General features: G+C 48.6%; 1 pseudogene; it reads right to left on the bottom strand.

The window, feature by feature from the left end:
* Window positions 1-623: 623 nt before the first annotated feature.
* Window positions 624-12,326, bottom strand: LOC149328596 (heat shock protein 70 B2-like; annotated as a pseudogene).
* Window positions 12,327-13,898: the final 1,572 nt, after the last annotated feature.

Genomic DNA, 13,898 nt, shown 5'->3' with positions numbered 1-13,898 from the left:
GGACGGTTGAATAGGCTCGACGGGGACATAGTAAGTGGAACTGAAAGCAAGGAATCCACGGCACCAAATTTGAAAAACCAAAATGGTTGATTGAGGACAAAGAAGGTATATCAGGGTAAACGAATCGATCTTTAATTCAAGCATAAGATGATTACGCAAATTCAATAGTTAAATAAATTAACAAATATAAAGGGAATGGCAAACAGAGGCGACGAGTGCCGAGGAGGCGTCAATGCTTTCGCATTCTTCCAATGCAGGTCGCCGCAGTGATCTCCGATTTTTTTTATCTCGGTCATGACGGCCACGCAAAACGCGCTCCTTATCTGCCTTTTTTGTTAGTGGCCATAGACCTGCGTCATCTTTTCTTGTCGTTCAAGATTAACCGTGGTGAAAGCGCTCGTGTATGGCGTCTCAGATCCTTGAAGTTAAAAATGCCAGACTGTGCCCTGAGAAGAGGATGCCAGCGGATGCTCTCCCCACTGCCATGCGTCTGGGATTGACCTCGCGTCCTGAACCTCTTGCGCAGCGGCATGAGAGCTGGCTTGGGGTATTTGCTCGCGGTGCGTCAAGTAGTACTTCTCGCAGTCGTCTACGTGCGAAAACGTCTGGTGGCAGTGAGGACATCAAAGCGGTGGACACCTGCAGCCACGAATTCCCCGGCCTCTGCGGTGACGCCACAGGCTGGAATTTTGGCTGAAGCACCGTCCACAGTAGGGGCAGTTGTACGGCTTCTCACCCGTGTGGACACGCTGGTGTTGTTTGAGATCGCAACGTCTCGAGAAGCGCTTGCTGCAAACGTCGCACTCAAAGGGCCGCTCGCCCGTGTGGGTCCGCTCGTGTCTGGTGACAGTACATCTGTTTGAGAAGGGATGAAAACAGGTAGGCGCGCTAAGCAAGACAATGCCGGCTCAGAGGACGAAGATTGAATTAACCATTGCGTCATAAAAGAACATGCGGCCGTTAGCAGTCTACAGCATCCACTGCAATGAGTTAGCATAGAGAAGCTTCGATGAGCGTTTAAAACTGAAATCTTTCTGTTTGCATTAGATCTGAGACAAATAAAGACTATCAAGCCAGACCAATTGTGTTCTTCATGCATGTGTTGGTTGTTGGATACATCAGAACTAGGCCGCGAGCATAGGTCCATTTCCTGACGCAGGACATCATAGCAACGGGAAAGGAAAACATTTGTGCTCTTGTCGCAGAATCCGCCGATTAGCTTCTATGCTCAACGAAGCTGGTGGTCCCATTCTGTGTCGCAGCTGAACCTTAGGGCGCTGCTTCCGTAACGAACTGCACCATTTACATCAAGCCGAATCGAACAAAACCCGCTTCCGTGCTCCTACGTTTCTACCGTATAGGCAAGCAATTCTGCGTTCTCAGGGAAGACGGCAGGCATGGCTGCTCCGCCGTTGAAGGTGACGACATGCGTCCTGTTCTAACTGCGTATTTGCCTGCTTGAATGACCGGAGTACAAAGGTTATTGCATGCCGCGGCGGCTGAATTTCGATGACGGCGAAATTCTAGAGGCCCGTGTGCTGTGCGATGTCAGTGCAGGTTAAAGAACCCCAGGTGGTCGAAATTTCCGGAGCCTTTCACTACGGAATCTCTCATAGCCTGAGTTTCTTCGGGGCGTTAAACCCTAATAAACCAAACCAACCAGCTTCCTATGTTTAGAGGAACGAAATGATTGAAAATGAGTCTTTTTAGGGTGTCTACATATCTACCGCCGTCAGCACGCTTAACAGAACGCTCGATTGGGCGTCCTCCGCTGATATTATAGCCCCTGAGCGCTGGGCGCAGAGTCCGAGACAGTGCTGCACGGTGTGTTTGCGGCGGTTGCAGTCAGCTCGTGCCCTGCTTAGGCGCAGCGGCCGACGCCCTTGCGCCGCTAAAGTTATATAGTCAGTGCAAGGCACGCGCTCGAGCGTTCGCGTTAAGCATCCTTACGGCGGTATCTGTGTGACCAATGGGTGCCAAACATTTCTCGATGTTCGCTTCGGTCTAACGCTACCACTGCTGTCAACCGCTACTAAAACAATTGCGAAGCATATAGCGTGGTCAAACGTCGTGCTTACCTGTAATTGCTGGAGTACTCGCATTTGCTGCACTGGTACCTTTTCCTCTGGGGATGTTTTTTCTGAAAGTGCTCTTCAAAAAGATGTCGCGTAGTGAACTGGTCGCCGCATGTGTTGCAGGAGAAGACCGTGGGTGAAGCGGGCGATCTGTTGCTATCGTCAGTGAGCGAATCGAGCACCGATTGAACGTCTTCCTGGCTGAGAACAGGTAAGGGCCTTTCCATCGCAGCCTGCGCTGTTAACCGTCAATCATCAAAGGCTCAGGATGTACAGGACAAGAGACGCATTCGTCCGGATCGTTCCTGTTGTTATACTGTCCGGTGTAGCTTGTATCAGGTTCTACCAAAACTGGAGACGTGTGCTAGAAAAAAAAGAACAGCACATATTCGAGGTGCTCTGCCATATCTGTATAGCCTTCTGTTTGTCACTGTCGTCTTTGCCACTGACTCAAAAATCGTTGTCTGCATGAACTGTTTGCGATTATGCTATCGTGTCTAGGCGCTCCGAGGTGCAATGTAAGAAAGTTATAGAAATTCTGCAAGCACAATGCTTGATCTTTTACCTGCACATATCAGTTAAATGATGACTGTGTGAGGTGATTTAGGCGAACAAGACGGCTGGCTCTTTTGATGTGCCAGATTACCGACATACGGGCCTAGAAATGCTCAGGAATATTTGCCCTGATTTTTCAAGCAAGTCGATAACTTTAGAAGCAGTCATTGCGGTAGTAAATCTCTGCGACGTGAACACTGAGGAGCAAGCAAGCAGAATTACAAGGAGATACTATGAAAATACTCCTATGGGACCTAAAAGATCCATTGGCTCTTCAACACCTGCACACTGCGCGCTATAGGCTTTCTGCCGCTTTATGAATGCATTACGTACCTATAATTTTATCATCGCCCCTTGAGGACATAGACCAAAGAAAGAAATTAGCCACTGATCCTATATTGAGAAGCTAATGTCTGTAAAAAACGACTTATTTTCGAGATCAGTTGAATAACCACGAACAACATCACTTTAAATTGCTGTTTATTCCCCTTCTTTCGATCTTGCTAACAAGGTCGTAGGAATATTTGACCGTGATATGCAAGGAATGGTTTTGGTTTTTTTCTGCAAACTCTACGCAAACATCGCCAAGGAATGAATTTAGTCCCTCATAGCCTGAGTCGCTTTGTGACGTTAAACCCCGCAAACGAACAAATTTTAATAATGAATTGAGCTTTGGCACGTGGCTAGGTTACCGCACAGGCTGACGGCTGACAAAGTCTGACGGAAAGCCCGAAAAATTTACTGGGGCTAACCAGTGGCCGGCTGCAAACTGCAGAAACAATTGGGCGGCGATGATAGCAGCCAGCGCGAACGGCGGACGCCGACGATAAGAATCCCGGTTGCTCTCGACAGCGTTCAGTTTAATGACAGTAACGAAATATCGAGATCAAAGATAGGCGCTCATCTCGAACGAAAAAATGATAAGGACACGTACTTCTCGCGATAAAGAGAGAACTTAAGCTAAGAAACAAAACATGCAGCGTGAGCCCACAGTATGTGGCCATGGACGTTTCAGAGCGATAGCTGTACTTGATACAAAAACCTATCTCTGGGATGTGCGTATGTTTGACCTAGGTGTGACCTTGCAAAGCCGCTTAGCAACAGCCTTTGGCACGGACGACCGCCGAAATTTGACCTCGGCCGATTTGTACCAAAAGCTATGTCCAACCATATTTGACCGTGCCCTACACGATGGTCACCTCCAGATCTGGCCCTGGTCATTTGGAAAAAATTTACGCCGGGTCACCCCAAAATTTATCATGGCCAATGTGGAAAATTGATGTCTAATCATAAATGACTGTGTCGCTCAATTTCGGTGCGCTCCAAATTTGGCCCGGTCTATTGCCAAAATTTTACTTCGAGGTTTGGGAACGGTTTCGGACTGTAATAACCAAGTTAAAACCCGATAGTATGTGGTAGTCTTCCAAAGGTGCACCATGGTGGCTAGTCCTTGGAACCTTGACCTTGATCTTTCGCCTTAAATGACTTTCATCGAGGTGGCTCTACTCTCAAGCCATCTGACGCGACATCAACGTATGGCGGATTTGAAAACTAGCCATGCTTTTCTCATTAGCTACGCTGCTTAAATTCTAACGAATGAAAATGCATAACCAACTAGCCCCGCAACGTGTTTTACTATGCTGCGGAAGGAGTCGGAACCATCTAGCCATGCCAGTGCTTATTGCTCGACCTTTGAGTATAAGCGTACTTGAACCATGCCTAACATTCTTTTCCTATAGCATTCACTCCGCGGTGTGCTAATGCACTTGCGGTGTAGACATTTTTCTTTGAAAAAAAAATGACATTCAGGCGGCTACATTAATAGGTGGAAAGGTCGACATTGCATGGCCTTTCCTCTATCTTGGTAGTCCGATGTCCAGAACTCTTGCGCAAATATTTCGGACAAATACTGTTATGAACTGTTATGGAAATATTGAAGGTAATGGTCCATTCTTCCGTTTCGCAGCAAAATCTCTCTTATAAAGTTTTTCTGTCGCTCGCATCGAGTGGTTAAAACCGTCATAAAAACCTCTCAGATGCTGAGCTTGTGTTACTATTTCAAACTGATGACATTGTTTACGGAATAGTTCTATAAAGTCATTCTCATTTTGTCCGCTTAATGTGCTCTCATCAACTTGTTCATCGCAGCACTTAATAATTTTAAGTGTGAAATTACAGGCAAGCAGTCTTCGTTTTCTTGGCTGTCCTTTTAATGAGCAATGATGATATCTGACTGGGCACAGTTTTAAAGCAGTTTGGAATATCTCACATGTACTATTATGTGTCGCATTTTAGAAAGAATCTCGCAGAACTGTCATCATCCCCATTCGATTACATCCTACATGGAACTTGCAATATCAACATAAATAATTATAACATAAATACCATAAAACAATTATCTTCAATTTCAAGAGAAATTTTTTTTCCATCTGTAATCGACAAAAAAATGACTAATAGATATTAGCATTCCCCTATCCCTGCCTGGGTCCGAAAAACTAGAGATTTGTGTTAAGGCACCGAGGTATTTAATTTACGAACATTTCTCTAAAGTGATCCTGCTTTAATTCTCACAGTCGTCATTCACTAGCTATGTCCATTTTTTTAACATGGTAGCACGTATGGGAATTGATATTAAATAGTGTCGTTCTATAAAAAAGACAATAATTTTGTGTGATGGAGGTGTAATTTTGATATATAGTAGCTTTATGGGAAAGCACGGGTGCTACAAAGGTTACTACAGCATATTTCCTGATCGTAAGGTCGTGGTTGTGCCGGTTTTCTGTTTGACTCACAGCACTCAAAACAACCCAACAAGAAGGAAAAGGGAGTGCTGCGATTTTCAATAAATATTTAAAAATGGCCGAAAATGAGAAACGGAGATTTTAAGTGAACATTTACTGTCGTAACATGCAATATTCTGCAATAATCAAGGTTTGTAAGCAATGAATTCGTATCATCCCTTGTGTATTTTGTCACTGTTCTCATGTCCAACTTTCTCAGACAGAAATTTTGAAAATCTGGAAATTGTAAGATGCTGCCACGGAAATATTGAACGTAATGGTCCATTCTTCGGATATCTAACACAATCTTTCATTTAAACCGTTTCCATCGATCGCATCGAACAGTTAAGACTGCCATAGAAAGCCAATGGGGAACGCTTTTGATGATAGCAAGAACATTAAGAGAAAAAAAAAATGTAAGGCTGTCGTCGGGTGATCTGCGGATGTATTGACTGTTATATTGAAATCTTCCATTATATGAAAGAAATTGCGTTCATAAACGGTTTTCCGCTCAGTGTACTGTTGATGCTGTGTGTTGCCCTGTTTGATGTGGCTTGGAAACAGATCGATTATAGGTTCTTGTCATCGACTTCAGCAGGGCATGTCTATACTTTATATACGTCAACGAGAGATTGCCTTAGTGTCTTCTCTTAGCTATGGTTCCTTCGTTTGGAGGAGCTGACTTCATATTTGTTTTCATGATTAAATGTTTATAGAAGACATGCTGCTTTGTGTTTCCATATTTCAGGCTGCTGAAAGCAAGAATCAAGTTCCTAAAACATAAACAAGACGCCAGCTCATGGAAAGCCAAAGGTAATTGTAAAAAGGTCTCTCTGTACCTGATTTCTAGTTGCTTGGTGTGTCAACCGACTCTATAGATATTGCCTGTTTATGTGCCAAAGTACTGGTGTGAATAAATATCGGAACTCTGGCTTCTTGGAGAGATGTAATAAAGCTGTGAATGAAGTTAAGTGGGATTGCTGCTGTTTTTTTTTCAGCTGTAAAATGGAGCCTGTTGCTGGATGCAGCTGTTCTCGGCCCAAGCATGTGCTCCCATGTAAATGCTGACTACATTCACAAGGCGGTAGGCATATGACACTGGGCCATCCCAAAGGCCAACCGGGCTTAACTGAATACTATATACAAATTGAGTAACTGTCGTCAGTCGCAGTGAAGTTAATTGCACATAAGTGCTCATCAGCGTATACTTTTAAAATGCAAACTTTTTTGTTGTGATAAAAGTTCGGATGAATGAAAATCTGATTCAAGATTAGTACAAGATCTATGATAAATTGGTAACGTTAGTTTAAATGACAGAAGGTGGGGCACTGAATTTAACGAAATAGTCATGATGACCTAAATAAATATTGGTGAATTAAATGACAAAGTTTTAATTTGTGATTTTTAAGAAACCAATGGGAGCCAAGAAGAGGAAAAATAAATTTTATTTGTTCCTATTATTCTTATATGACGATCAAGAAAAGGCAGAATAAATTTTATTTGTTGCTATCGTTCATAGATGGCGATCAAGAAACGGCAGAATAAGTTTTATTTGTTCCTATCGTTCATAGATGGCGGTCAAGAAAAGTCGGAAGAAGTTTTATTTGCTCCTATCGTTCATAGATAGCGATCAAGAAAAGGCAGAATAAATTTTATTTGTTCCTGTCATTCATAGATGGGTTCAAAAAAAGGCAAACTGATTTTTATTCCTATCGTTCATATATGGCCTCGAAAAAAAGGCAAAATAAATTTGATTTGTTCCTATCGTTCCACGTATCATTGTAGTGTTTGTTCGTTCACGCTCAAGGCTGCAGGAAAGGGTCGTTATCACTTTTGTTCGTGACGCGAGAAGCGACCAGACTAATCTCGATTGATCGCAGCCATGAAAGGTTGCATCTAGGTTTTTCCAGAACACTGTAGATGATCTTGACCTGTTATCTGGAAGTTTCTTGGCCGGTTTTAAATTGAGCGACGCCGCGAGCGGCGAACATTCGTAGTTCGACAACCGACGAGCACGTTCGTTGCTTACGCCACCTGTTTTTAACCCACCTGGAAGCGCGCACTAGTTTACCCGAAGTGTTTAAAAATATGCTCTTGTGTGTCGGCATGTTCGTTTTGTGGCGGCAGCGTGGAGTGGCATCCTTAAATGGGCGTCCGCAAAGAACAATGTTCCCAATGTTGCAGCGCTTGCGCACGCGCCTCTTTGAACAAGCATGCATGGACGCTCTGTCAATGAGCGAGGCCGAGTTCTTGCGCAAATGGTCGACATACTTTATCGTCCTGCGCGGCGGTCGAGTATCGGCATTTTTACTGCATTACTGACGTGCTCAGTGCTGCGTCACTGCGCATGTGCTTGACTGATCAGAGAATTAAGTTCATCTGTTTTGTTTTTGTATTTTCTATGTTAAAACAGAAAAAATAAACTTCTCTTTCTACGCCACCGCTCCCGGAACCGCTTACGGAATTCGCTCCCGCTACTGTGCCTTTCGTGACACTCCCAGACGGCACCCAAAGCAAAACCACCGCCGATATCTGCACGATCTTCGCAAGCCACTTCTCGGACCTGTTCTCTACGGACAGTTGGCTACATCTTCAAGATGGTTATGACGGGCTTCTACAAAGTTTTTATGGAAACTTGCCACGAGCAGCTGAAGAGTTGCATGAAAACCTTTGCGCACCAGCCACAAGTCAAGAGCTGCACGCCATCCTGCAGAGTATGAATGCAGCCTCTGCCCCCGGTCCAGACGGCATTCCAACAAGTTTTTATTCAAACTTTTTTTACGAGATCCAAGGAGCGCTCCTGAAGATGGTCAACGGCTTCCTCGCGGATGGGTTACGTCCAAACTCTTTCCGCGAATGTCGCATCATACTCATTCCGAAAGCGGGCGGTGATCCCTCCGACCCGCAAGCATGGCGGCCCATAAGCCTCTTAAACGCAGATTACAAAATAGTCACATCTTTACTGAACACAAGAATGCGGACGATCCTACCTCACCTAATCCACCGGGCTCAAACCAGCAGCGTCCCTGACCGCTCTGTGTTTGATGCATTGTCACTCACTAGAGACCTGTTCACATTTGCCAGCAGGACGGGCTTCAGCGGGTGCTTTGTTTCACTAGACCAGGCGAAAGCATTCGATCGGGTGGAACACTCGTATCTGTTCGGAGTCCTTGAAGCCTTCGGATTCCCTCCGCAAATTGTCAGCAGGCTGCGCTTACTTTACGCAGACCTGAATGCTCGTCTCTCCGTAAACGGCCACCAGAGCGCTCCCTTCTCAGTCACCAGGGGCATAAGGCAAGGATGCCCTCTCTCCCCAACATTCTTCGTGTTGTGCCTGGATCCACTCATCCGGCGCATTAACGACAGCCCATCCATACGCGGCTTCCCTCTGCCTGGCCAGGGCCAAATCAAGGTATCGGCCTACGCCGATGACGTGTCGCTTTTCCTCAAGGACGAGGATAGCTACGCCGCTTTTTCGCGGCTGTTTCTCGAGTACAGCGAGATATCTGGGGCCCTATTGAACAGGAGAAAAAGCAAGGCACTAAGGTTGGGCACCTTCACACCGAACCTTGCGGGCGAGGTGGACTGGGTGCAGGGAGTGAAAGTCCTGGGAGTAGTATTCCTCGCCAGCGGAGAAGTAGCCCGCGAAACCTGGACTAACCTCCGCACGAACGCTGAGAAACGCCTCTCGGTGGCGTCACCTTTCCGCCTTTCAATGGCAGAGCGCTGCTATATAGTTAAGTCCACAATCCTAGCCGCATGTTTTTTTGTCGCCCGCGTCGCAAACCCACCGCGCACGTTTGCGCGCAGGCTAACCTCGGCCTGTGGCTCTTTCGTTTGGGCGGGCAAAACCGAACTTGTGTCACGAATGTTCATGCGCCTTCCATCGTACATGGGTGGGTTTGGTATACCTTGTATCCGCACCATGTGCAATGTGCTCGCCTTGCGAGGAGTACGAGATCTTGTACGCAACCCAGACTATCCCGGGAGAACACTCCTCACATATTTTCTGGGTACAGCGCGTAACGTGTTTTTTTCACAACACGTGGTTGGCCCTACAGCCGAGCAGCCGCCGGCATTTTTAGTTAATGTGCGTCGCACACTGACGTCGTTGACTGCCAGCGTGCCCGATCTGGATGTTGATGAAACCCCGCCCTCTATGATGTGTGAAGCACTAACGGTCGCTGCGCTGACCCGCGAACAACTCCAGAAAACGAGACGGGCACGCTGGCGCCAACTGACCTCAGCTACGCTTCCTGCAGATGTCAGGGACTTCGGCTGGCTGCGAGGCTGGCGGGTCCTGCCCATAAGAGACCGCCTTGCGGCGTGGGGCGTGGCGCCCTCCGCCCGATGCCCGCAGTGCGGTCTGCTTGAAACTTTGCAGCACGCAATGTTTGAGTGTGTAGTTGCGCGCACATTTTGGACATTAGTGTCACGCATGTTTTTAACCCGCCTGGAAGCGCGCACTAGTTCTCCCGAAGTGTTTCAAAATATGCTCTTGTGTGTCGGCATGTTCTTTTTGTGGCGGCAGCGTGGAGTGGCATCCTTAAATGGGCGTCCGCAAAGAACAATGTTCCCAATGTTGCAGCGCCTGCGCACACGCCTCTTTGAACAAGCATGCATGGACGCTCTGTCAATGAGCGAGGCTGAGTTCTTGCGCAAATGGTCGACATACTTTATCGTCCTGCGCGGCGGTCGAGTATCGGCATTTTTACTGCATTACTGACGTGCTCAGTGCTGCGTCAATGAGCATGTGCTTGACTGATCAGAGCATTAAGTTCATCTGTTTTGTTTTGTATTTTCTATGTTAAAAAAAGAAAAAATAAACTTCTCTTTCTACGCCGCCGCCGAGTGATTCAGTTCTTTTGCGGGCGCAAGTCAGCCCAAATAAAGAGCTTCGTTTCAAAGACTGGTTGGTGTCTTCCTGACCGCTGGACTGCCGTCACTACGACGTGACATCTGGTGGAGGTGCTGGGTAGCTTTTCATGTTCCGGACACCCCCTACAAGTCGTGAGGCCAGCCCTCTGAGTCATCTATCGCAAGACCTGAGTCCAGTGCACCGCGCGAGCTGACGCCTGCAAGGGGACGCACCTGAGCGCGGGATTCTGCCGGACCCTACCCGGAAGCGAAAGCCAGCAGCAACGTCTACCATGAGCTTGCCCCAGACGATGACTCCAATCATTCTTCAGGACCCCGGGTGCCACCAACCTTCGACGCTTCGCCTTGCGCCGACCCCGAAGAATGGCTGGAGCAGTTCGACCGTGTGGCTATCTTCAACAACTGGGACGATGCCAGGAAACTTACGTACGTCTTCTTCGCCTTGGAGGGACCAGCAAGAATCTGGTTTGAAAATGAGGAAGCTAGCCTCACGAACTGGGAAACCATCAAGGAGCAGCTTCTAAAGGCCTTCACGAACGTCGTGCGAAAGGAGACAGCCTAGCAGCTGCTACAGTCTCGCATACAACATCCAAACGAGACCGTTGCAATGTAGACTGAGGAGATGAAGCGTCTCTTCCGGCGTGCCGACGCAAACTTGAAGGAAGAAGAAAAAGTAAAGCTGCTTATGCGAGGAGTTAAAGAGCAATTCTTTGCCGGCCTCGTACGGAACCCACCGAAAACCGTCGCGGAATTCGTCGAAGAGGCATCCACCATGGAAAAAATTCTTGATGCCAGAGCCCACCAGTATGACCAGCGGCGCCACGGCAGCGGCGCCACGTCCACCAGCAGCACGTCGCGGATCGTGTCGCTCGAGGCGCCGCTCAGCACAGCCGCCTGCACCGCGGCTCCGTAGGCCACGGCCTCGTCCGGGTTGATGCCCATGGACAGCTCCTTGCCGTCGAAAAAGTCTCGCAGCAGCTTCTGCACCTTGGAGATGCGCGTTGAGCCGCCCACGAGCCCCACGTCGTGGATCTGGGATTTGTCCATCTTGGCATCGCGCAGGGCGCGTTCCACGGGCTCGAGGGTGCTGCGGAACAGGTACATGCAGAACTCCTCGAAGCGGGAGCGGGTAACCTTGCTGTAAAAGTCGATGCCTTCGAACAGGGCGCTGATCTCGATACTCGCCTAGGCCTAGCTGGACAGGGTTCGCTTGGCGCGCTCGCAGGCCGTACCCAGTCTCCTCACTGCCCTTGGGTTAACCCGCAAGTCTTTGCGGTGCTTGCGCTTAAACTCCTGCACGAAGTGCTCCACCATTCGTTTGTCGAAGTCCTCGCCTCCCAAGTGGGTGTCTCCCGCCGTTGAATGCACTTCGAACATGGAGCCTTCGTCGATGGTCAGCACGGAGACGTCGCAGGTGCCGCTTCCCAGGTCGAAGATGAGGACCTTCTTCTCGCCGCGCAGGTTCTTGTCCAGCCCGTAGGCCAGAGCGGCAGCAGTCGGTTCGTTGATGATGCGCAGCACGTTGAGGCCGGCGATGGCTCCGGCATCCTTGGGAGCGTGCCTCTGCGAGTCGTTGAAGTAGGCTGGCTCCGTGATGACGGCGTCGCTCAGTTTCTTCCCCAGGTAAGCCTCTGCCGTCTCCTTAATCTTGCTCAGAAACATGGCGCTGATGTCTTCCGGGTTGAAGCGTTTGCGCTCGCCCTTGAACTCGACGCTGATCTTGGATTTGCCTCCGTCATTCTCCACCTGAAAGGGCCAGTGAGGGATGCCGTCCTGGTCTTAGGGTCGTCGTAGGGGCGTCTGATCAGCCTTTTCGCATCGAACACCGTGTTCTCCGGGTTCATGGCCGCCTGTGCCTTCGCTGCATCGCCGATCAGCCGCTCTGTGTCCGTGAGGCCACGTAGCTTGGCGTCGTCCGGTTGCCCTGGTCGTTGGGGATGATCTCGACGCGGCCGTGCTGGAAGACACCCACGCACGAGTACGTGGTGCCCAGGTCGATGCCGATTGCCGGCACGTCTGCCTTTGTTCGGCTAGGCATGGTGAATGTGTTGTTATGAAAGTTGCGTTCCGTTCAGAACACTCGAGCGCTTGATGCAGTCAGAGAAATCTGCCAAACGGCTGCGCGGCGCAGCGTTTATACCATTCTCGCGCTTTTCTAGAAATGCCCAGAAATTTCGCCAGCGGCGCCAACCAATCTAAGCAAAGTGGTTCAATGACGTCACGCAAGCTGTTCTGCGATTGGTCGCCAAAGTTGAGAAAGCTCCGGAAAGGTCTTGGGTTGTCTGCTTTCGGCTTACGAAGTGCAAAAAAAAATGAATTTCGATGCGGCGACGCTAGGCTCCATCCGCTTTCTTCTGAGCTATAGACGCTTTACAGCGGCGTATCATGGGGGCTGCCATCTTTGATCACGTGATCACTCCGCAATTACTCGCCTCCTGACCGCTCGGCGCGCGTATGGCGCGCGCCTCGTGGTGACGACGGCTGCGTCTGACGTTTCGGTTCCGACAGGCAGTGTTTCGGCTGATACGGTTGTAGAGGAGTGGGAAGACGACACTGTGGTTGGTACGAAGCTTCGAAGGACATGTGAAAACCCTGCTTTGATCACTTTAGGCGTGAAAACGTGATCGGGCTTCATGTCGCGAAGAGCCGCTGAGCTCTCCGCCTGTTCGAGGCAACGGGTGGATCGCCTGAATGCCGCTGAAGTCTTTGCTTAATATTTTTTATTGTTATTATCTAAAACAGCAAGGTTTAATGACCCTGCGGCTGCGCAGGTAGTTGTCGTATTGTGTGCATGCGTGCCGAGACTGCTCTAAAACGCTCACATGCACATCGTACTCATTTGTTTACAACCTGTTAAAGGTGCTTAGGAAGCCTAAAATATTTTCTGTTGGTTTGCTAAACAAAGGAAGGCGACAAAAATAAATAAACAAACAAATGTTACCCAATCATGTAAGCAGTACCATGCATCAAGCAGCCTTCACAAGCATGCATGCAATCGTTCACAAGGATTCCGCGATATAATTGTTATAACGCGCGCATGGCAGAGCGTTCACTACTAGAAGTTCGCAATTATGACAGCCTCACATAGTATAAAATTGTGGTACGCTCCATGCTCGATATGCGGACATGAAAATGCTCGAGGACTCGTTGGTTGTAAGTAATCAGCCGGAGTCACTTCTAGTGACTGTCTCGCATGGATCGCGAGGAAGTGACAACCGCAGAGCACAGCAGCCGTATGCTTTATTCCGATTGTGGTCCACGAAAACTGCGCTACTTGGAGCGAAGTTGAACACTAGCACCAAGACGATGTGCAATACACGAACTGACGGTAAGCGTTGTCCGCTCGCACGGCTATGATGCACAATATGCAGTAGCGGTATAGGAGCGTAAGTAGTTTTTTTTTGTGACGTTTCGGTGGCGGGACAGCTTGTTCATGCGGCTATGTTGAGCACTAACCCTCGCAGATTTTCTAAGATCGAGACCTTTCCTTCTATATTCGCTGTATAGCGCTCGCGAACATGTGTGCTGCGTTCGCCCGTTCGGAAAGGGTGGATGTACCCAACGGACGCGAACAGGGGCAGTACGTCCTTGTGCAGTTCGGTTACGCGAA

This window comes from Amblyomma mixtum, chromosome 9, assembly GCF_055824585.1.
Source record: "Amblyomma mixtum isolate Tamu chromosome 9, ASM5582458v1, whole genome shotgun sequence".
Taxonomy (NCBI): Eukaryota; Metazoa; Arthropoda; class Arachnida; order Ixodida; family Ixodidae; genus Amblyomma; species Amblyomma mixtum.
Note: the sequence above shows the minus strand (reverse complement) of the source record. Positions and strands in the feature narration are given on the sequence as shown.